Below are 24,737 nucleotides of genomic sequence, written 5' to 3' on the forward strand. Positions count from 1 at the left end.
CCCCTCTCACTTTGGGGCAGAAAGAAAGTGGCGAAAATGCTGCAGGTGCCAGATGCTGCTGGCGAATGCATCCGGCCTTTGCCTGAGACTGACACACTCTCCTGCGAAGGCTTTCTAGTGGAGTGTAGAGTGTGTGTGTCAGGTGGAGTGGGGCGGGGATCTGGGAGTAGTCCCCCCCCCCCCAGAAATCAAAGAAGGATGAATGGAGGAGGGGGAAGGAAGAGGGGAAGGAAGAAGAAAGGGAGGAAGGAAAGAAGAAAGGAAGGATGAGCCTCCTCCCCATTCCTCTTTACAAAAGCAATTGTCAGAGCAAAATGAGTTTTATAGTGGTTTTTGAGGCCAAGGAATGGGGCCAGGGGAAGAAGGTGTTCTTCTGTGGCCTTTGTGTGAAGGTTGCCAGGAACAGGGTCACCTCTCTGGAAAAGGAGGTGGACAGAGTGATCACGTGCTTGTAATTTTAATTGCAGAGGAGTTTTTGGATGTGCATCCAGTGTTTTTGTCTGTTGGCAATAAATCAGCTATTTAAGTAAATTGGTTATCAACATCCATCACCTAGAATGCTGGCCAACTGCTGGAAGCCTTCCTTGTGCTTCATAGCAGATGCAGTTCATTCTTAGTCATTGTAAACCAAACTGCAGATGTTTTAGGGGCCTGGTTGAGGCTTTCAACTCATTATGGTTTTGCTGTTGGTTCTGGTGCAAGTTAACATCCCTAGAAATCAGCCTCTCTTCTCTGACTTTGCTTTTCTGAATTCCTGTTACTTGTTTCTATTACTCATTTTTACAAGCCTGCCAGATTATGTATTTTAAGATCCAGAACAACACTTCAGGGATACCCCCCACCCCAACTTCCTACTTTCTTTCTCCTCCCTCCTTGATTCTTTAATCTGTAACAGCTAGAAAATAGTAAATTGAAGCCCAGTCTAAACTTCTGATAGAATACTTTTACTGTTTCTATTAAAACACTGTATCTGTCTTGCAGTTTTCAACACTACTTTTAATTCCATTCTATTTGTTTATTAAATCCCCTGATATTTTACTCCCCAAGCATCATTTCTTCCATATTCAAAGATTTCCTTGAATGTTTTTCCACTATTTCATGACCAAACATGAATTGAACTGCCTTTATTTAAGAGTTTTCAATTTTTGGAAGCTTTATTGTGTATCAGCTTCATTAAGTTTGATTCATCTAAGTATCTATTAACATTCTGGGGGAGAGAATGTTAGCTGAAGGTAGCAGAGGGAGAAGTTAGCTGAAAACTCAGCTTCTGGGCCTCACCCACAATTCACTTGGTTTATTGTTTTAGTTTTTCATGATTCAATTATCCCTGAAGAATGTCTGACCCTTAACAAATTTTTTCTTTGAACAAATTACTCTTAATTGAAAAGAATTTCTTTAAATCTCATCATACAGTTAGTCTGTTTTTGTTCATGTGGGTGATGCATAAGAATGATAAATATATTTTTCATATAATGTATATGTAAGAAAATCATCAAAAATGTTAGACAATATAAAGTAATGATAAAATAAATGATAGAAGCAAGTGACAGGAATTCAGAAAGGCAAAAGGTCAGTGAGGAGAGATTCAGTAGGGATGCTAACTTGCACAGGATTATGTAGAAGGTGGTTGTGGTTGAACAGAGAGGGACTAGTTAGCCCCTTCTTTATGTAACCAATAATTAGTTCATAGTATATTTGTAAGGTCCAGCATGACAAGACCAGAGATACTACCCCCACAAAAACAAAACAACAACCAAAACAAACAAAAAATTAAAAAATGCTGAAAATGTTATTTGAATAATTTTCAAAATTTGAGTATATTTAGATCTGGGATCTAATATATTTAGATAGTGTCAAGAGAAGTAAGGCAACAGTGTTTCTTTTCTTTCAGCTGTAACTATTAACCAGCCACAAAATTGCTGAATCAGAAGATAATGCCAATTCCACATAAACTTAGATCTCCAGTTTGTTAAAAATAAATGCATGAAGTATATTTCAAGCATGATGGGGAAGAGAATAAAGGTGCCTAATAAAAGTCACTAAGGAAAAAAAAATCAAAGAAAGAAAACAATAGTTTTGTTTCCTTTCTTTCCCCCATCCCTCTTCTTTTGTTGAGTAAAATTGCTTGGAGTGCTCAAATGGAATTTCACCATAAACCTAGTAGTACAAAAATTACATTTATCACTCAACCCTTAGTGGATATAAAGAAGCCTGTATTTCCAGAACTCTCATTTTTTAGAACTTCTCTACAGAATACTTTTATTTATCTTTTTCTTTTATATTTTGGGTACAGAGGCTCATCTCAGCTCTACTTCTGTTCTTCCCTTGTTTCCTTGGAAAGTCTTACAAGTGTAGGAAAGAAACCTTTAATAAATGTAATATAAAAATCTTAATATTCAGAAAATAGGGGGTGATTTAATGTGAGAAACATTCATAATTCACTTTGTGTTTTATATATATGGGAGAACTCTGAATGTAGTCAACAACTAACCTCTTCTACTTCACTGAAATAAATAAATTTGATTGTTCAACATTTCGTGATATATATAACACAATGACAGAAACACTTGCTTACTCTTTCTGGAAACTACATCTTTTACATACAATGAAGTTCACACAGATATTCCAGGCCAATATTGATGGCAACTGTAATCTGGAGCTTGAATAGCCTTAAAGTGGGACCAGATACTTTCAATACCAAAACCTTTTTCTAGACTCTTTATTTGTGTATATTATGGAAATATTAAATATACATTTAAAAAATGAAAGTATAAGATATTTAAAGTACATTTATTTCTTTGGGGCAAGCATTTTTCCTAAATAAATTACACTGTATTTCACAAGATAAGCAGGATAAAGAGTAAGAACTCACATTCAGAAGTCATTCAGAATAGCAATATCAATACCTGAAATACAAGAAGAAAGTCAGAAATAAGCAGCATAGATCATTGAACTTCCAAAGTAGCCAAACAAATAAGCTCATATATTTTATTCTTAGACTGACTTCTTATCTTCTCTCTCATAATCTATGCACTTTGATTTTCCATGCAGTTTTAACTCTCTTTTTTAGCTGTTTTTCTTGAGGGTAAGATATTAATATCAATAAGTTAAACAGCATGCACAGATTTTCTCAGAGCTGAGAGTATTAGTTTGGACACATTTAATATAGAGGCAAATGTCTTTAATGGTGGGGAGCCCAGCAAAATGTGTAAAGGCATAGCTTTGAATCTGGCTGTGTTCACAAGATTAAATCAGAAATTCTGGGGAATGGAACCAGATGATGACTTCAAATTGTACTACAGAGTTATAGTAACAAAAAACTTAATGGTACAGGCATTAAAAAAAAATCCCACTAGTGGTGGGATATTGGGTAAGATTTGTGTGTCTCGTTTACTTATCTATAAAATAGGGGTAGTCTTCCACAGGATTTTGAAAGGATTGACCTATTATTATATGAAAATAACTGGGAATAGTATCTAGCACATAGTAAACCTGAAATAAATATAGATTGCAATAGTTTCTTAAAAACATCAATGCCCATAAGTCATTAAAAGAAAACATTAAATTTGCCCAATATTTTTCTTTTTAGAAGCCTGGAAAATGAGTGACACATTTTAGGAAGATTTCCATGTAAGGGGATTGAAGGATATAGAGATATCAGAGCCCTTATGTATTGGTGGAGATGTGGAATGATGTAGCCACTTCAGAAAATAGTACATTCTTAAAAAAATTAAAGATTGAACTCCTATATAATCTAGTAGTTCCACATCTAGGTATATACTCCCCCAAATTGAAAACATGGACTCAGACAGGTATTTGTAAACCAATGTTTATAGCAGCATTGTTCACAAGAGCTGGAAGATGAAAACAACACAAATGTCTATCAATAAATGAAACAATAAACAAAATGTGGCATATGCATAAATAGTATTCAATTTTAAAAAGAAATAAAATTCTGATACATGCTACAATATGGATGAAATTTGAAGACATTATGCTAAGTGAAAGAAGCCAGATACCAAAGGATATAATATTGTATGATTCCATTAATATGAGGTACCTAGACTAGCCAGATTCATAAAGACAGACAGTAGAATGGTGGTTACCAGGGGTTGGAGAGAGAGGGTAACAGGAAGTTATTGTTTAATAGGTACAGAATTTCACTTGGGGAAGATTATAAGTCTTGGGGGTAGATACTGTTAATGTATGCACAATAATACAAATGTATTTAATGCAACTGCATTGTATACATGAAAATTGTTAAAATGTCAAGTTGTATATTTTGTATGCCTTACCAAAATAAAAATGTAAATAATTCAAGAAGACCTAACATAGATTTATACAGCTTGGGAAATTCAGAAAAATCAGAAAATAATCCCCCACATTCATTCATCACCTTCATAGCTCGAAGATAACCATCCTTAGTAATATAAAATATTTTTTCTTGTCTTTTTGCTATGTTTTATGTAACATAGTCATGATCAATCAATATACAATTGTATACCTTGTATACAATTTCATACTTGTTTTCCCTTCTTATTACTATAAGCATTGTCCCATGGCATTAAAAACTTATATGCACAGTTTAATGAGAATAGTATTTACTATATGAACATACCATTTTTCATTAAACCATGACCTATAACTGAACATTTATGTTTATCTCAAATATTGCTTTTGAATCAATTGTATACATAGAACATTTTTTTTTCTCTTTAAGTGTCTTCTATATTTAGATTGCACAAATGTACAATGGATTTACAAAATTGCAATTTTTGTGAAAACAACATCGTATTTTGAAAAAGCTAGGAACAGCCAAATTATTTGAATGAAGGTTATATCAGTCTTCAAGCCTATATGTAGAGCATGCAAGTACCCATTTTATCCTACCCTCTGGAGAAGGAATTCTCAAGTTAATTTTGACACCCAAACCAAACCCACAGGGATTAAATCGGAAATTCTGGGAATGGAACCAAGTTATGACCTTAAGTCATACTACAGAGTTATAGTAACAAAAAACTGCATGGTACTGGCATAGAAACAGACACATAGAACATGGTATAGAATAGGAGACACATTGATAATTATCTGATCCTTGAAAAATTCTAAAATCATACATTAGAGAGAAGACAACTTTTTAAACAAATGGTGCTAGAAAACTGGCAATCCACATGTAGAAGAATCAAACTAGACTCTTATCTTTCAACCTCCACAAAAGTCTACTCAAAGTGGACCAAAGACTTAGGAGCAATACAAGCAACTATACAGCTCCTAGGAGAAAACATAGGATCAACACTGTCACATGTAAGCACAGGTAATGATTTTCTCAATAGACCCTTAAAATGCAGGAAATAGTGCCAAGAGTTACTCAATGGTAGGGCATCAAATTAAAAAGCTTTTACACAGCAAAGAAAACAATTAGGAATGTGAAGAGAGAACCTGCAGAATGGGCGAAAATCATTGCCCAACTTCTTTCTGTGGGAAGAGAATGCAGACTATCTTTGTGCTAACAGATGACCCTGTGGAGTCAGGGCTTTTTTAAATGCACAGGCATGTGGAATAATGTCATGAATAGCAGCCACAATGCTCTCATCAGTTAATGCTTTTTAAGGGCCAAGAAAAAAGCATGTAATAACTCACCCCAAGCTTGATTAAAAAATCCTGACCATTGAACATGGTGAATTTTCAGAATGATACATCATAGACCTGTGCCATCCTATTTTTAGATGAGCAGCATACACAATTTTTGCCTCCACAGAAGTTATTCTTTCACCCTGATTTTCTGCCCACTCTAAAGTATGTATGATTGAGATGTTAAAGTGAGAAAGGCACTGGGAAGCTTAAAACTTTTTTTGCTACTGATGCATCCCTTCCCACATTAATGGAATAAGAATCACACCAGCCTCAACAGAGGAAGAAGCAGGTGGATACGAAGAGGCACGTAAAAAGCCATTCCTCAAATTTCTCAGTCAGCTCAATTAGTCTGAGAAAGAATTCTATCTGCTAGTTTCTATAAAACAAGTTTGTGCTATTTGATTCCAATATTTATATAAAGATTTGGAGGAGAAATCATTTTGGAAGAAAAGGAGCGAAACAAAAAAATTTCTATAATAGCATGTTCAATTTTGACTAGTATGTTGGAGCTCAAGAAGATTTATATCTTGTGCAAATTTGTAGACACAGTGGAGGGAAACAATGAAGGTCACCAATTTCCAGATAACAAGCAGGAGTGGCAGCATTTCTACATTTATACATTGATCATGGTGGCAGCAATAGTCCAGCATTTACTGTACACACACCTGTGATCCTGCAGCTGAAAGATATTAAAAGTCAATGTGATAGATGTCACTGGGTATGTTGCTTGCCAACATAGCTCTGCTCAATTTCCTTATCTTTCAACATCTACCCTTCCTTCTGGGAATTTTATGACAAATAGTGTATTTGTTCCAGAAACAATTATGAAGCACCTTATGTGCATAACATTATCTAGGGTTACAGAGCTAAGGGACACAATCTCCACCTTATAGGAATTGGGAAAGGAGACCAGAAAGAGGTAATTATTGTAGCCTGTGAAAACTTCTATGTGAAATATATGAAGACCATATACTCCAGACGGGGCCTTGGGAGGGTGGTAATGCAGACACGTGAGCTGAGTCTTTAAGGAGGCAAGCTAGCAACCTGAAGCATGCCAAAAGCAACAAGGCACAAAAGAAAAGAGATTTTACTTTTCTGCATCTGCAAGTAGTTCTGTATATTTGGAGTACTGACAACTATGAATCGCGGAATGAACAAATAATTTAGAGACAGTAGATCACATAGGGCTTTTTATGTCACTGTACAGAATTTGGATTTCCACTTGAAAGCCATGGGGAGAAATTGAAGGGTTTTAAGTGGCCAACCAAAAAAGTCAGATTTACATTTTAGAAGGAATCTCTGTAGGCATTAGTAAAGAGTATTAAGGTAAATAAAACTCCTAGGAAGATTATGAAGTCTTGCACCTTAGACATTAAATCAATTATACTAGAGATGTCTGGTGGTTCAGGGAAGTGGCTCATCATTTCCAGATTGTGAACATTTCCCAAACAGCATCTGGAACATGAGCATCTGCTTTTTGGTGTCAGTTTCTTTAGTTGTTCTGGACACCTTTTTGAAAGAGGACATTGTCCCCACGGTAAAGGTAAACTTGACTGAAATGACCAGAGGAGGCATTGCTACCAGGTGAGCCTGTGTTATTTCTTCGTGATGACTGCTCTTCTTGTTGTAGTCTAGCTCTGCTTTTAGCATGTCATGTTCATAACACTGAACAGTGACTCTGAGCCCTTTTCGCCAGGGTGTTCTCTCAGGCACCATTTGTTTCTAAGCATCTCACAGCTATAATTCATTGCTCCAAGTAAAGCTTTTGTGGTGCTTCACAAGTAAAAGTTTTTTTTTTTTTTTAACTCTTCTGGTGACCCACTTTCTCTTTGATAGTTCCAATCAGCTCCACAACCTGCCCAGCTAATGATGTCTTTGGTGGCTCTTGAATCCAGCTGGTGGTCTGACTGCAATCTACACCATTGCTGGAAAGCCTGCCTTCAATTTAATCTCTATAGAGCTCATGAAGTGGCATTGTTGCAACTCATCCAAATTCTGCACGATGTATCTCTAGTACTTCCAAAGCTATTTCCAATATTAGAAAACTTAGTCAACTGAGAATACAAAGGGGGTCTGGGGACTGGAACATGATATGGTTTGAATGTGTCCTCTCCAAAATTCATGTGTTTCCAATGTATTAGTGTTAGGAGGTGGTGCCTTTAAAAGGTGATTAGGCCATGAATGGCTCCTCCCTTTTGCATGGACATAATGAGGAAGTCTGTTCTCTTTTGCCCTCTGCATTCTACTATGTGAGGTTGCAACAAGAAGGCCCTCACAAGTGCTGGGACCTTGATTTTGAACTTCTTAGCCTCCAGAACTGTAAGAAATTAATTTCTATTTTTTAAATACGCTACCCAGTATTTTGGTGTCTCATTATAACCGTACAGACTAAGACAAAAAGTGGTATCCAGGAGTAGGGTGTTGCTAAAATAATACTAAAAGTGAAAAGGGTGCTTTGAAACTGGGAAATGGATAGAGGCTGAGAGAGTTTGAAGCAAATGCTGGAAAAAAACTTGGATTTCCATGAAGGAAGAATTGAGTTCAGTTCTGGTGAGGACCCAGGAGATGGGAGCTGTAGGGAAAGCCTGAATCTTCTTAGAGACTCCTTAAGCTTTCCTAAACTAAACGTTGATAGAAATTTGGATGGTAAGGACTGTTGTGAAGAGGCCTCAGAAATGAAGAGCAAGGTATTGAATTCTGGAGGAAGGGCCATCCTTGGTATATGGCAGCAAAGAACTTTGCTAAAGTTTTGTCTGTGACCTAGGATTTTATAGAAGGCCGAACTTGAAAGTGATGAACTAGGATATTTCACAGAAGAAATCTCTAAGCAGAAAAATGTTGAAGGAAGTTGTAACTGCTTTTAGTAAAATGAGAGAAGAGAAATGAGTTAAAGTAGAATTTATAACTAAAAGGAAAGCAATATGTAAAAATCTGGAAAATTCTCAGTCTAGCTATGTGAAGAAGTGTGCTCGCAGAGCTACCTAGGGTACAGCCAAGCTACTGTTTGATAAGGAAAGGAGGAGGGCTGGAAGGAAACTAGGTGTTATTTATCAAGAAAATAGAAGAATGACACAGGAGGCATAGTGGAGAGCTTTGAGGTTCCCGGCCCATCACAGACCCAGAGTATTAGGGATCTGGGATAGAGAATTCCTTCGGGGGACAGACCCTGGGTTCTCATGGGATCTAGGGGTTGGCTGCCCAAGACCATCTTGGGAAACCATTTCCTGCATTCAGGTGCAGAGGTCCTGGGCCATCACTACTATGACACAAATGAATCCAGGTGTGATTCAGACCAGTGCTCCAGAGGGTGCAGGTGGTGAGCCTTGTTGGTAATTCTTCAGGTGTACAGAGTATAAGAGCTGTGGATGTTCCTCCACCTAGATGTCAAAGAGACCCAGGCAGAGACCTGCCAATGGAGGAGAGCTGCCACAGAGAATCCTCACTAGGATGAACTTAATTGGACCTGTGGGGGGAGAATAGTACAGCCATTAGTGTCCAGAGCTGACCTGGGAAAGTCAGAGCCACGTGATTTTAATGTGTGATGTGAATCCTGAAGTGTGGCCCGTGCCTAGCAAAGCCATGGCTCATCCCTCACCCTGTAGTGTCCAGAAGGCCAGGTGTGTAGTCAAAGATGATCCTCCAATGCTAATATTTAACATTATTTGTCTTGTTGGGTTTTAGACTTACTTGGGACCTATTGCCCCATCTTTCTTTCTTATTGCTCCTTTTCAGAATGGAAATGTCTGTGCTATGCCTGTCTCATCATTGCATTTTGGAAATCCATAACCTGTTTGATATCACAGGCTCAGAGCAAGAGAGAAATTTGCAGGAGAGAAATTTGCCTGAGGATGAATTGTGCCTTGAGTCTCACCCATATTTGATTTAGATAAGACTTTGAAATTAGGCTTTAAAGTGGATGCTGGAATGAGATAAGACTTTTGGGGGGCTATCAGGATGGAATTTATGTGTTTTGTTTGTAAGAAGAATGTGAATTTGATGGAGAAATAAGAGATTAAACACTGTGGTTTGAATGGTTTCTCTCCAAAAATCAGGCAATGAGGTTTCTCCCTTTCAGCTGGGATTGAGAGATCTTACAAAGGGGCTTGATAGGTGGAGTTCCTCCTGTATTGCCTTTCTACTTCTGCTGAATGAGGACATAGCAAGAAGTCTACAGGATGCCATTGACTTGGTCTTTGACTTCCCAGTCTCTAGAACTTTTAGAAATAAATCTATGTTTTTCTATAAGTCACCCAATCTGTGAATTTTATTATAATAGTACTAACTGGACTGAGAACCCATCCCACCTTTTATCTATATGTTTTTCATTGACACACAAAGCATGGCATATTTTGGAATATATAGCAATGAAAATGAATAAGAATTGCCTATAGTAAAATGGATGAGTCTCAGAAACAATGTTTAGAAATATATCAAGAGGAATAATATATATACAGAACAAGGCATTTTCTTTTTAGCAGAAACCAATACCCACCTTTTAAATGGTTGATTTCTAAGTGTTAAACATCTCTCAATGTCCCCTAAAGTACAAAAAATTATTTGAATGACATTTATACATTTAGAGAAAAAGAAGAGATAGTTGGTGGGGCATACTTATTTATTTTCACTCCAAGCTTATAGTTCACTGTTGTGGACAGTGTCATTACTCATTACTACTTACAAATTGAATTACAAATCTCCAAACTGTTTAATAATCAATAATGGCTGAAGAAAAAAAATAGTGAGATCAGTGGGATACAATTGATTCTTAGGATACCTTGTGTCTCAGACTGAAAAGTCAATTGTGTTGAGAATAGCGTATCAAAACTTGCAAGGTAAAGTTTCTTAGTATGCATAGTTAGACTGTGTCACTCAAAAATGGAAGCTTTGTGCAGGGTGAGAAATAGAGGTTTAATTTCATTTTGTTACATATGATTAACCAATTTTCCAGCACCATTTGTCGAATAGGCTATCTTTTCTCCAGTAAAAGTTTTGGGGGCCTTTGTCTATTATGAGGTAAGTGTATTTTGTCGGTTTTTCTCTGTGTCTTCTATTCTGTATCACTGGTCTACTTGTCTGCTTTAGTGCCAATACCATGCTTTTTCTGTTACCATAGCTGCATGACCGATGTGATACTACAACATGTACAATCAGGAAAATGAAAAATTATACTCCATTTATGTATGATACATCAAAGTGCATAAATGTAGCCTACTTTCATGTATAACTAATTGGAACAAATAAAAAAAATTAAAAAGAGGAAGCGTTAGCAGTGCAACATTTAATAAGCTTGCAGCTTGCTGCTGTTCTGTCCAGAACATGAAATTGATTTGTGCACTACATGTGACAGGAATATCTCCTCTGCCTGTGGATAATATTCTAATAGCATTAAAAGTTAACTGTATTTTTCATAAAATTATTGAAAATCTAAAAAAAATTCAATCTTTGAATTATTCAGAGAAAATGACTTATATATGGAAATCTAAAACTATTGACATTTTGCCTGTTTAAGAAATTATCAATAATATGTTTAGACAGAAGGGAGATGTATAATTCAATAATCCAAAAAAATAGGAGGTGAAGCTCAGAGTGGAACACTTGCCTAGTATTTGTAAAGCCTTGGGTTTGAGCCCCAGCACTGGATCAAACCCAGAAAAAAAAAACTGAAAGGAAAAAATTCTTTTAAGATATCAACCTATAAAATACACATGAAGAACTCAAGGAATATGTAAAATTGTTATGAGAAATACAAAACTTTAGAGAGACTAGAATAAATACAGGACGAAAAGAAATGGAGAGACTTCATGCAAAGAAAGAAAAATACTTAAAGATGGTGTTTTCGTTACAAGCTAAATTAATGCAATTATCATTAAAATCTTAATGGGATTAAATTGTAAGATGATAAATTTTATGTTCATGGGAGCGAGTTGTTATACATGTGAAAAATGTGATTAGGGAGGATTTGGTCTATTAGACTTTAAAGCCCTTGAGCAAGAATGAAAAGAAAGATCAGGGTGGTATAGAACACATGACCATGAAAATACTGGGGGAGGGGGGGTGTCTATTTTTGGACTCAATTCTGTTCTACTGGTCTTTGTCCTTTCACCAATACCACACATAAAGTTTTTTTTTTCTAAATTGCTCTGAGTATTCTGGGTCACTCTAATTTCTACATAGTTTTTATAATAATTTGATCATTTATAGTTTAAAATATGTAGAAAATTTTGATTGGAATTGTTTTAGGAAAATACATTTACATTTGGGGAATTAACATTTAAATAAAATTTTAGTGTTTGACTTTCCTCACCCCTCATTAATAGTCTATTGCAATGAATTCTTCTTATCATTATCCCTTTTTCTTTAGCTCAACAAATTCACATAAAACATGGTTTCTTTTAGTATAATGTTTCTGAAAACTTTCCAAAGAACCCCAAATAACAATAGGAAATAAATACTTAATTCCTAGGAAATCTGGGAGCACAGCTTGAGATTCACTGTGCAAAATTTCTAAGTTTCTTTTTTTTCCCAGCTAAATAATTGATGTGAGTTTTGAGTTGTATTGCATAAAAACATTTGTTTGATCTTACTTCAAAATTGCTTACAAAATGGAAAAATCAAACTAAAAATGTCCTAGCTTTTTAAAATAGTCTTTTCAGTTCCATCAGTTTCCAATAATTGAGTAAAAAGAATAGCATGGATTTTTTTTCTGAATGTATAAAATTATAGAGGCCATAAATATAAAATCCTTCTATTCCAAATATCCACTACCTTTGTTTGTTTGTTTTTTTGCTTTTCAATATAATGCTGTTCAGTGAGATTCATTATTCTTTAAAGTGGTATTTCTTGAAATAGGGCATTATAGGTAATGTCGCTTTTTGAGAGATCTGCAATCCATGTTTGAAAAGCAGAAACTGAAAGAAACTCTGCAATTAAAAATGAGCTTGATGGTTATGTTATCAGCCAACTGTTTCTTCTTTAACGGTGGAATTATTTTATGGGAAACAACTATTTACATCTCAGTGTACTAAGTACAGTTGATAAACATTTCAAATACTGCTATAACTCAAGATTGGGAGGGGAGGGGCAGAGGGGATAGGAAGGGCAGCAAAATAAAATAGACACTAGTATTGCTGTATGTATATATGTGTCTATATAAGCAATGCGATTCTGCAACCTGTACACTTGGAAAAATGAGAAATTACATCCCATTTGATCCAAATGTATGATATGTCAAGATCATTGTATTGTTATGAGCAACTAATTAAAAAAAAGAGAGAGAGAGCACAAATAATAAGCCACCTCAAATACATGGGTCATTCAAAGGATGATCAGCTATGTTTCCTCTGGGGATCATGTCCTGTTGCCTTACTTCTCTGAGTCTCCTGATCTGTGTTCCCAGAGGTCTTTATTAATAACTCGTTCATATTTGTGTCTCCTGGTTACTACTAATTCTTGACATGCCCAAGGCATCAAGAATTATACACTGAATTTGAAACATAATAGCTCATTGGTTAATTTTTATTTACCTCTCTTTAATTTTTTAGATTAAAGACCATTTTTTTTACTCATTAAATACAAACATTTCTAGTTGATATCAGAATGAGGAAAATAAAGTTGATAGTGGAAAGAAAAACTAATGTTGCTTTGAGTTCAGTGCGCTTTGTAGTTCAGTGTACAGAATTGGTGGAGGAGTTAAAAATAATTCACTTGGGACTGGAGTTGTGGTTCAGTGGTAGAGCGCTTGCCTAGCATGTGTGAGGCCCTGGGTTCAATCCTCAGCACCACATATAAATAAAGGTATTGTGTGCAACTACAACTCAAAAATAAATAAATATTAAAACAATTCACTTGTATCAATACAACTTGTAGGATGTAAGCAAGGGTGCTGCTGTTTGGGGATTGTACCTGGAGATTATTTCATGCTATGCTCTTATCTTGCCTATAAGGCAATACATCAAATTATGGCCAATATTTCAGGTCATGCAGTGACATCTAGTGTGTGTGTAGGAAACAGTATGTTGGATTCACATGTTCTCCTGACTCAAACTAATTTTCCTTTTTTTTTTTTTTGTTTCTTAGTTTTTGTCCTTAAGTTATAAAGCAACGGTAATGATAATTTTGCTTGTATATAAGAGCTAGCTTGAAACGGCCATAAATAATTACCATATATTAATATACAGACTTTTAAAATCCTTTATAAAATATTTAAAGAAATTTTAAGTAAGTAGACACTGAGTAACTGGAACTTCTTGTTAAAAAATATTAAAGATAGTCATTTGTTTCTATATAAATAGGAAATATCAAATTCTAGCACTCAGCATTTAACTTTATGTGTATGTACACAACTATGTAGTTGCTTCCTCTCAGAATTACTACATGCAAACTTTGGCCTTAGAGTCTATCCAACCTGGCCTATTGTAAAAGGCTTTTCTTTTCTGGCCCAGGGGATTATAAAGATATTTAAGAAAAAAGCCCAACTCTATTTTATTAATTGACCTGTCTGTAATTCAAATTTTTTAATTCAGATAAAAGGTATAATTTTGTTTTAAGTGAGACTCATTTTTACTATTAAATATGTTTTAATCTCATTTTTATCTCATACTATGTTATTTGACAATGTATATATTGGTACTAATACTTTGACTTGTCTCACAAGAGCTGAGGCCCCTTATAGTCTTGGAGAATTTAGAAAAATGACAGACAGTATTTAAATGTAGACAGAAAATATTTTAGCCTGAGTGACTCAAAGAATGTAAATTTCATAGTCGTTTATTTAGAGCCACACTACTGCAATAACTTTTTAAGTTTAATTTCAACTTTACATCCAGATCAAAGGGCGAGTCTTCACAAAAGGTGCAAGAGTAAAGGTCTTTGAGGTACATATACATTGTTTTCAAAAGGCTTGCCTGGTCCTTTGACATTTTAGTTTTTAAAAATAACACCTCACAGGCTATGGCCAGAATTCTTGGCTTTCCAAGCTGGACTCATGTATTTGGCAAATGATGGCTGAGTACCTAGGGCATAGCAGTGCAGGGGTCTAATCCAGGATTAGATGAGAACCCTGCTTTTGAGGAGAAACTGAAAACATCATATAAAGCAAATATGGGTGATAGGGAATGTAAGTTGAGGTGGTACATTTTATGTAGGGCTACCTTGATGAAGAGAAGACATTTGAGTGAGTCAGGGAAAATATTTGGGAGAATCATGTTCCAGGTATATAAAACACCAAGTACAAAGTAAGAATGTCTCTGGCACAATTTAGGAACAGCACAATGCCTGATGTACTTAGAGTGGAAAGCACGTAAGAGGTAGAGAGAGAGAGAGAGAGTAAGTAAAGGAAATGAGTTCTAGAAGGTAGCAGTGAGTCAAGAGGGCTTAGGTGATTGACACCATTGGAAGGCTCCACACAGTGAAGTGGCATGATCTGAATGACGAAAGGATCACTCTGACTGCTACCTTTTGTGCAATATCAGGAAGACCAGTTATTAACTCTAATAATAGAGGAAGAGGGAAAAAGATGCAAATCAAGGTGTGCCATTGAAAGTGGGATAGTAGTAATCAGAGTCTGGATGTATTTTGAAAAAGAATTGGTTGACAGTTTGGATGTGAGATATAGAATAAAGGCAGGACAAATGGACAAATGATGACTCCATGACAGTAACATTTATTTCTGGAAGGATCCATGTGACTGCAAAGATTGGATTGCTATTTACTAAGAAGGAGATAATGCAGAAGGAACAGGTTTCAGAAAAAAGACTAAGAGTTCAATTTGGGATGTATTAACTTTGAGAATTAAATTATTATCCCAAGTATAGATGACAGCAAGCAGTTAGACATAGAATTTCAGAATTCAGCAGACAGGTTTTGGCTGCAAATAAAAATTAAGAAGATACCAGGTATTGATGGTATTTGAAATGCAGACTAGATGAGATCACTTAGGGAAATGCAGATGGAAGAGACTCAGTCTGAGATGCAGCCCCAGGCATGCCACCTTTCCAGAAGTTCTCAGCCTGGCAGTACAGTAGATTCGCCTGGGGATCTTTAACAAAATTGGCTATGCCTGTCACCTCACCTGTAGAGATTCTGATTTAATTAGTCTCTTTCAGGCCTGGGTATGGATGTAGTTTGAAAAACTAATCAGGTGATTCATATGTGCAGCTGAAATGGAGAAGCATTGGTTTAGAAATGGGAGGAATTAGGACATAAGGGCAAAGAAGACAAAGAATGTGGTTGGTGACTTAAGAGGCAAAAAAGAGGGCTGTGTTGCAGATTTCAGCTAAAGATAATGTTTCAAGGAGGGTGTGATTAGTCAAATACTGTGAAAGGAGAGAATGGACCACAGTGTGTATCTGGCAATGTGAAAGGACTGTTGGACAAGAGCGGATTTGCTGGAGAGAGAAGGATCAGAGACTGATTGAAGAACTGCAATAGAGAATGACAGAAGTGGAAAGGGCAACACTAAGTATGTCTGGAACTTTCAATTCTCCTGGGAGCAGAGAAATAGGTGGAAATGTGAGTAAGGAAATGGTTGAAGCCAAGGGATTTTTAAACCTCTTTTGATGAGCAGTATGAAAGTATGTTTGTGTGGTCATAGAAATGACCCAGCACAAAGGAAGAAATACATCAGGCAGAAGAAAGCAGAAATTTTTAGAAGAATGTCCTTGAGGGTGGTAGAGGGACTTGGATACAGTGCGAAAAATGAAGAAAATGGGTATAGATTGGAGCCCAGGCATATCCTCCACAGACAACAGGACAGAAGTCCACGTGTCAGATTTAGGAGAGATTTAGGCACAAGAATGATCAAAATTTCTTTTAAGATTACATTTATTTTGTCTCAGTGAACTAGAAATCTATGGAAGGGAAAGGGCTAGTCATCCTAGGAAAGAAAACAACATAATTTTTAGGGGAATGGGAAAGTGAATAGACCAAGGCCACATGAGATTAGTGGTTATGAGATTAAATTTAGACACTTGGGATGCTTCTGTATTTTTCACTAGCCTCAGTGACCTGCGTGAGTACAGCTTCAGAATAAGGTGAATGAGCAAGAGAATTGATTTTACCAGGGTTGAGGACATGGCAAATGAATGCAATAAACACCATAGAAGCAAGAGTTTTCTGGGTGAATACAAAGCAGTACTTAAAATGGTGAACCATGGGATCTCACACTGGTAAGAGAAAACTTAGAAAACTTAAGACAGAAAGAAGATGCAGGGCAGAGAATAGGTGGCTAGATAAAATAACTCATGTCCACGTGAGTTGAAGAGTTGATTCAAGTCTGGAGTCCAATATGCTGAAAAGATAGAGGATTATGGTCAGCAAGGAGATTGCTTGAAAGTGAGATTATGAAGGAAGCAGTTACTGGTAACTTTTGCATGTGTGACCACAGGTGTGAGGGACTGAGATATCATGGGGATCACTTCATTGGAGGCATTGGGGATAACCAAACTGTGAAATCAGGGAGTTGGAAGCCTTGTCTATGAGGCTACTGAAACCACTAAATCTCATAGTGGAAGAAGTATTAGAGAATGAATGTGATCCAGGTCCAGCCCTTCGAGAAAAAGGAAGATGACCCCAGAATCTGTAGTTGACTGCCACAAAGCAATGTTGCAGACTGTATAGGTTTCAAAGCTGGAGTTTTAGAGAAAAAGGACAATTATTTGTATGTACTAATAAGGAGCATGAATAGCAGCAATACCACTTCCAGGTACAATGAACAACATCTGGAGAATACAGCTCCTATTTGAGAGAGCTGCAGACATTGATATCAGATGAGACTAAAAGCAACATTTATAAATTAACTGTCAGCAGCCGTAGGTGTGATGGTTAAGAGTATGAGCTCTGGAGCCTTGATGTTTACATTCCAGTCACAATTTCTGTACTTACTAGCTTTGTGACATTGATGCCTTAGTGTCTTGTCTTCATCTATAAAATTGGGAGGATAGCAATGCCTGTCTCATAGGGCTCCTGTGTAAAGGAGTTTGTTTGTGTTAAAACACTTTGGTAACACCTGGCTCATCTCAAGAGCATGCAGACAATAAATGCTAGCTATGATAATGATGATTAGTCACTTTTAATTTGCCTTTGAGGAGTGAAAAATATTATCATTTTTAATTTGCCTATTGGGAGAAATAAACAGATGCCTGGCAAAAAATAAGCCAAAAAAAAAAAATAGTAAAACTGTTCTCTGCCCACTAAGTTTACTCCAATTTTATTTGAACATTAGGTCTCCATATGATATGTATTGGGCTCCTGTAACATCAGGCCTCTATAATATTAATAATTCTCAACATATGTTATATTTAATTAAAAAAATTTTTAAGGCTTCTGAGAAAAAATATCCCAAATAAGGGCACCATCTGTTGGATATTGGTGCCCCTGACATAAGGATAAAATAAGTGCCCATTATAAGATCATACTCATAATTGGAAAACTAAATTTCCATTTTAAAATTTGTTTTCAATCTCTCTAATTTTTTTTAGGTGAAAGAGTTTTCTCATAGACAACTTATTCCTGGTCCTTCTGAATCTTATTTAGTTACTTTGATAATTTTTTTTTTATTTATTGAAAGTGCTGCTCTCCTTGAACTTAATTTTGCTATCCTATTTAGGGAATTTTACTTTCCATAGCTCTTCTTTGTGTTTCTTGCCTTACTCATTCCCAGTACAAATCAAATTCTTCTGCTTCTTTGAATATTATACATTCAAATTTTATTCATCTAGTGGATACACCTAAATCATTCAGACTCAAACTTCTGCTGATTTTTCCTTATTAATTTCTAACTCTTACAAATACCTATCTCTTGAAAAGATAATATGGGAAATTTTTCTTTTAGCTCAGGTCACTACATCTTACCCTCTTCTTTGGTCAGTTGTGTGGCTGAGCTTTGGATATGTTTGCTCATTTTTTCATTTTCCATCATTCATCTGGAGAACAAAACTTACCAATTCCACTTCTTAACTTCCATCCCTGCTTCCACACTATACACAGGGCTTTCCCCACACCTGCAAGCTCAGGGGAAGTCTCAGTGTGTAGGTGTAGGATACAGTTGAGATAGAGACTTCCAGAGGTCCAAGGAAGTTCATGCCCTGGGAGGGAAACTTTGACATAGGGTGGACTAGAAAGAGGATCTGGCAGATGAGCCCTTCTCATTTCCCATTCCCTGAAACACTTGCTATCAAAATAAATGTAAGCAAAATAAATGCAGCTGAACCCCACTGTGATCTTCTGTGTGGGGAGGTGAAGCTGTGGTGAACCGTGAACTCCACGGTTCACCATAGCTTCTCTGCTTCTCCTCTTTCTTTCCCTCACCTGCATTTTGCACTCAGTTTTACTACCCTAGAATTGCAGTTTCTAAAAGTTTTGTAGTCTGTAACCTTTTCCCCAAGCTCTGTTTTCTAGGAGATCTTCATAACAGTACATTCTTCCAAACTTTCATTTTTTTATTTAGGGGAATTCATTTTTATTATTTATTCATATAACCCTGATTATTATTTCTTCTCATTCTTAATCCTCTAGCACCTCATCATCATTCTTTCCTCCCTTATCTTTTGCTCACTTCTATCTAGAGTTCCTTGTCCTATTATTCCAGTCTATTAAGTCATTCAGTACTATTAAGTTATTTAGTACTATCAAATCTATTTTCAAAGCAAATTTATTGACCTCTTTATTTTAATAACTGCTTTTTAAGCCAGTTACCAGTTGGTTGTTTTCGTGCTCCATGTTCCTGCTCTCTTGCTCATATCTTTTCTATATCCCTGAAAACCAATAGCTGTACATTCTCTGTCCATTCCATAGTTTTGCTGCCTGTGTTCCATTTGTTAACATTCTCCTTTTTGGTGGCCAGCCACACCTGTCAGCCACTCTTTACTAATGATGGTAACTTTGAGGAAGAGGTTCAAGCCTGAGCTCTGGTTTCTGCTCCTCCAGGAGAGCTGGGGTTTGGGGGTGAGGGCCTTTTATGGATGATGATTTCTCAGGTTATGATTTGGATTCAACTCATTCCTTCTTCTTCTCCCCACCCTTCATTCTTCCTCACTCCAAGGGAACTTAATAGGATTTCTGCTCTATTCCCTGCCATTTTCTGGAAGCTGCCATTCATTGTCCATGAATTTATTTATCACTGGCTATTTCCTCCATGATTTCAGGTACTTGCTTTGATCTTGCCACCTCTGGTAGACTCTGTGTTCACAATGTTGCTTTGATGTTTAATAATCCTGGTCAATAATCAGACCAGGGCAATGTGGGAAGACACATTGTATACAGTATAAAGTATACAGACAGAATATTTCCCCACGCCTGCCACCTTTTCCATCCTTATTTATGTTTCCTGGCCTTCTTTCAGGAATCCAGAAGATTTTTCACCAGCCTCTACTCCAAGAACCCTAAGGGGTTTTAACCGCTTTAGGTAGATCCTAAAAACTCTTAGACATATCAACCTTCCCATTTTTCTGGCTCATCTCTAAATTTAGATTTGAGAGGGAAGGAATATTATAGCCCAAGTTGGTTCACTATCTTTTCTCCATTAACAATACTAAAGGGATTTAAGGCATTTCTACACTTCCTGTAAGATGCACTGAAGTGTTAAGTACCTAACAGCATATAGACCACTCCCCTCCTCTGGTCCCTCTCCTTCCCAACCAGATGCACCCACTTCTGTGCCCCAGTGCCCTCTACTCAGGAGCAGGGAACTCTTAGCAGTCCCCTGAAAACATGCTATTACTAGTCCCATTTCTATGAAAACTTTCCTCCTTTGTCTACAAAATGCCTAGAAAATTTTTAGCCATACTGCCACTCTTAGTAAGCATTGAACATTCCTGATTCCATTCACTTAATCAGCAAATATTTGCTGAGCAACAACCGTGTACCAAACACTGGGATGTGCACTAAGGCAAGAATGGTGAGAAAAATAGTCTGCGCCTTCATCTAGTGAGAAAACCAGTTCAGTAATTAAGGAGCAGTTAAAATGAAAGGTGATGAGTGGATGATAAAGAATGTGATCCTATGGAACCACTTAGTGGTATTACCCAGCATAGGCTGGGGGAATTAGGAAAGCCCGTCTCCTCAAAATAACTTCTTCTGTTCTAAGAGTCAGTTGGACAAAAATGGATTCATGAAATTAGTATTGTGGGTTAGACTTTTTTTTTTCTTCAGAAAAGTATCTAAGTAATTAAAAGGACATATTTTGATTAGAAGAATAGCAGTGGTTCACTAGATTGAAAAGTGTTTGAAAAGTTTTGTCCCAGCCCATGTTGTACTAAAGGGCCATAACAGCTATTGCATGATTAAATTTATTTTTGAGGAATCACTCCACTACTCTATACAGGAAGAACTGTGATGTTGGGGTGACTATAAGAGAAAGACAAGTCATGAAACTGTTGCATTTTATGCTAAGTAAATGATATGACATAAATTATAATAGTTGAGAACAAAGTGCTCATTTCTTTAGCTACTCCTAACTATGTGCCACTATTATCATACTTAATGCAAAATATTTTAATTATTAGTTTATAGATATGTCTCCAATATTAGGTTTTCAGTGTTTAATGCAGCTAGTATCTTTGGGTATATTAACTCTCAGTGCTGCTATAGAGATAAATTTTTAGTGAATACCTGTAGGATGAATGAGTGAATGATATTACTGCATGAGTAATTTAGCAGAATGGATTGAGAAATGAAGGCAGGGAACTAGCCAATTAACTAGGAGTCATAGCAGTTAGGGATGGCTGAAGAGGAATGTTGGATTTTAACAAGAAAAAGAAAAAAAAAACTTTAGTCATACATAGTGATAAGGTAAGAAAAGAAATATATAAGTATAATTTGAAGCAGATTGCAAGTTAGTAGTTGCTTTTCTTTTTCTCAATGAAATAAGAGAACGGAGTATCCAATGGGGGCTGGAAGGATGTAGGCTATTTGAGGAGATAGAGGATGGATTCAAGGTAGATAATTGGGAAGAAAGGGAGCATTCTCCACAGGAAATGGAAGAAATACCAGCATTGTATTCCATTTATGTAGGAAAAATTGTTTTAAAAATCTAATTAGACTTGAATTCCATTGTTTACCCAGCTTTATAGAATATCAAAACTATTGAATTCAGGCCCACAGATAAACTTCTAGACTTTACCCCCCTCTTTTTAGATCTCTTTTGCACAGACTGCTCTTTTTTTTTTCTCCCCACCAATAATTTAGCTTCTTGCTGGTTTAGTTTTTTCTTCCACCTATTTCGTGTGTGTGTGTGTGTGTGTGTGTGTAATTTTTAAAATCAGTAATTGTAGTTTGCTCCTAAATTCTTGGTATCTGTTTCCCACTGTGACCATCTTCTGGTTCTGGGTTAGAGGAGACTAGTAGCTGATCTGGGCAGGAGGCTCCGGGTCTGGGGAAGAAGATAAATTGTTTGTGCATTGCAGGGCTTAGCAATAGTGGATGGGCAAGTCAGAACATCCCCAGCTTCATTTTTATTGGGTCACAAAAATAGCACAGATACTGTCCCTGTCTTTTGGAATAACGGATCTCAAACATGAATACATATGTGATTACCTGTGTAGTTTTTAAAAACACAGGTATGCTTTTTCAGAATTTTGGACTTAATAGACTATGTAATCAAGAGCCCATGGGTGAATCTAATATGCACTTTGGGTTAAGAATTAAGTTTGTATCCAATAAAGGCAACCAGGACTTTTAGGAGAACTGATTAACTTTGGGTCTGAGAGAGGGAAAATATAATCTGAGCCTCAAACCTTTCCTAATACCAGAAAGCAAAGTGAGGCTAAAAAAAAAAAAAGAGAGAGAGAGAGAGAGAGAGAGAAAGAAAGAAAGAAAAAGACGTGGGCTCATCAGAAAAACATGTAGTCCAACCTGAAGGAACTAAATAATGCCAAAGCTGGAACAATTTGTACAATAAAATAATTGATTATATTATTGAAATTCAACCCATGAGTAAAATAAATTTCTACAAGTAATTATTAATATCAACAAAAATTGAAAAAAATAAGCAAATGGAAAATATGGAAAGCCCTTCCTCATAGTACACTTTAAATTAATAAAGAGGAAAAAGAAATCATCACCATCAAGCAAACACACTAGTAATAAATACTGCACATAAGGTCCACCATTGTATTCTATAATCAGTGGGCAAAAATTTAAGGAGAAACAGTATTCATACAGTATCACAATATCTCACCTAGGACACTGGTCAACTACAGATGTAAATACAGTAAATTTACAAATGAGTAATTCAGCATATAGTAACTTGATGAAGAAATGACCAATAAGAAGATATATTACTATTATGAAACATTTGATATGATTCACTAGTAAGGACAAAGAATCATTTAAAAATAATCTTGCTAGAAATGAACACCATCTGTGTGGTGATGAGAAAACACAGTGCTCAGGACTGTCACACATGCTTTCTCATTCTGGGATATACTGTCACCAGTTTCAGACCCTGCCCAACATACATACACACCTTGTCCTTACCCTGTGGGTTGGTTTCTTGTAATTCTTCAGTTCCTGTATTCCACGATTTTAGACATATTCTCTGACTAACCAGCCTGAATTCACTCTATTATCCTTTCTCATTGTTCTTTCCTCAGGGCTCTTATCACAATGAGAAACACATAGTGTCTACTTGTTAATTGTCTGCACTGTGTGCTCCTCAACAGAAGGATCATTTATATTTTATTCACCAAAGATGTTCAATTCCTGATATGGTTCCAGAAATGTATATGGTAATGAGAAATATTTTATGAAAATGAGAATGAATGAACAAATAGGAAAAAAATCTTGTTTCTGAAATGGAAATCCAAAATATACTAAGAAAATATCCAGAAGACATGGACCTGAATCATGTATATGAATTACTGACTTTGTACACATAAGTTATTTCTTCTCTTTGTATTCCAGTTGCTAAATCTATAAAAGATCTGTATAAATTGCTGTTATTGGGAAAAGAACATTATTCTATAGGTTGCTATCCTAATTCTAATTCTATAAGTATCTGATGGATTTCTGGAACAAAACTTTTCTGGGCCTTCTTTTTCTTATCAATCCCAGAGATGGAAAATGGGTTTCATGTGAAGGGAGAGTTGAATTGATAAGAGGCTTATATTGTAAGATAGTAATTTATTTGATTAGTGATTTTTGCCTTGGGCACATAAAGATGCATGAGATTCATATGCTAACCACACAATTTCCATCCTTGGAATAGATAACTTATGTTCCTTAAATCTCTGTTAATTATGTAATTCTGTTTATTTTAAATTTCTTCCATTTGTATATGTTTCTAAGACATATACTAAGGAGGTAATGAATGTATTGTGCCCACCAAGGTTCTTAGGACTTTTAGAGACCCATTTAGCTTAACATTGATCCAAATTGCTGCTCTTCCACACATCCGAATATGATTTTGTTTATAAACTATAAAGTAGATATTTTTCAAAGCTTAAATGATTTTATTTTATAATCCACAAGGTTAAAATCTTTATTATAAAATTTTGATTGTTGTTATTATTAGCAGAGCTAATCAATCACTCCTGTGGGCTTAACAATTTCCTTTGAGTTCTTTGCTGATTGAGAACAATTGAGCACAGCATGACAAAATTCACCAAGTTAAAACGACAGGGAAAAGTTCAAATAGGAAACTACAAGTCAAAAAACAGGATATTGCAAGCAGTTTTTAAATCTCCAATTGGTTAACAATGATGGATTGCAGCGCCACCTGCTGGCCAAACGCGCGGTCTTTTTTTTTACTGTTTAATGAGTTTGTTGCCCCCTCCTGGGCTTTTTCTTCTATGTTTTCAAACAATCTAGGGTTTATTCGCATAAAATTTCTTCTTTAAGTACAAATCAAACTTTTGGATTTTCTAACAGGCTTGAGTGAGAAACTTCATAATAAAAATTCTAAACCTTTTTTTCCTCCTCTTTATGACACACAGAATGCAGTGGTTAGAAGTTGGAATTCCAGGGGACAGAAAACAGACTCTTGGGGCACTGTCAGAATGGATTACATTTCATTGATTTAGATTTGTTTTAGCACTTCCGGTTTAGTATTATTTCTTAGATGAATCTAGAATACCTAGAGTGTTCTGGACCTATCACCAATGATGGCT

Source organism: Spermophilus citellus (assembly GCF_964194105.1).
Source record: "Spermophilus citellus genome assembly, chromosome: 11".
NCBI lineage: Eukaryota > Metazoa > Chordata > Mammalia > Rodentia > Sciuridae > Spermophilus > Spermophilus citellus.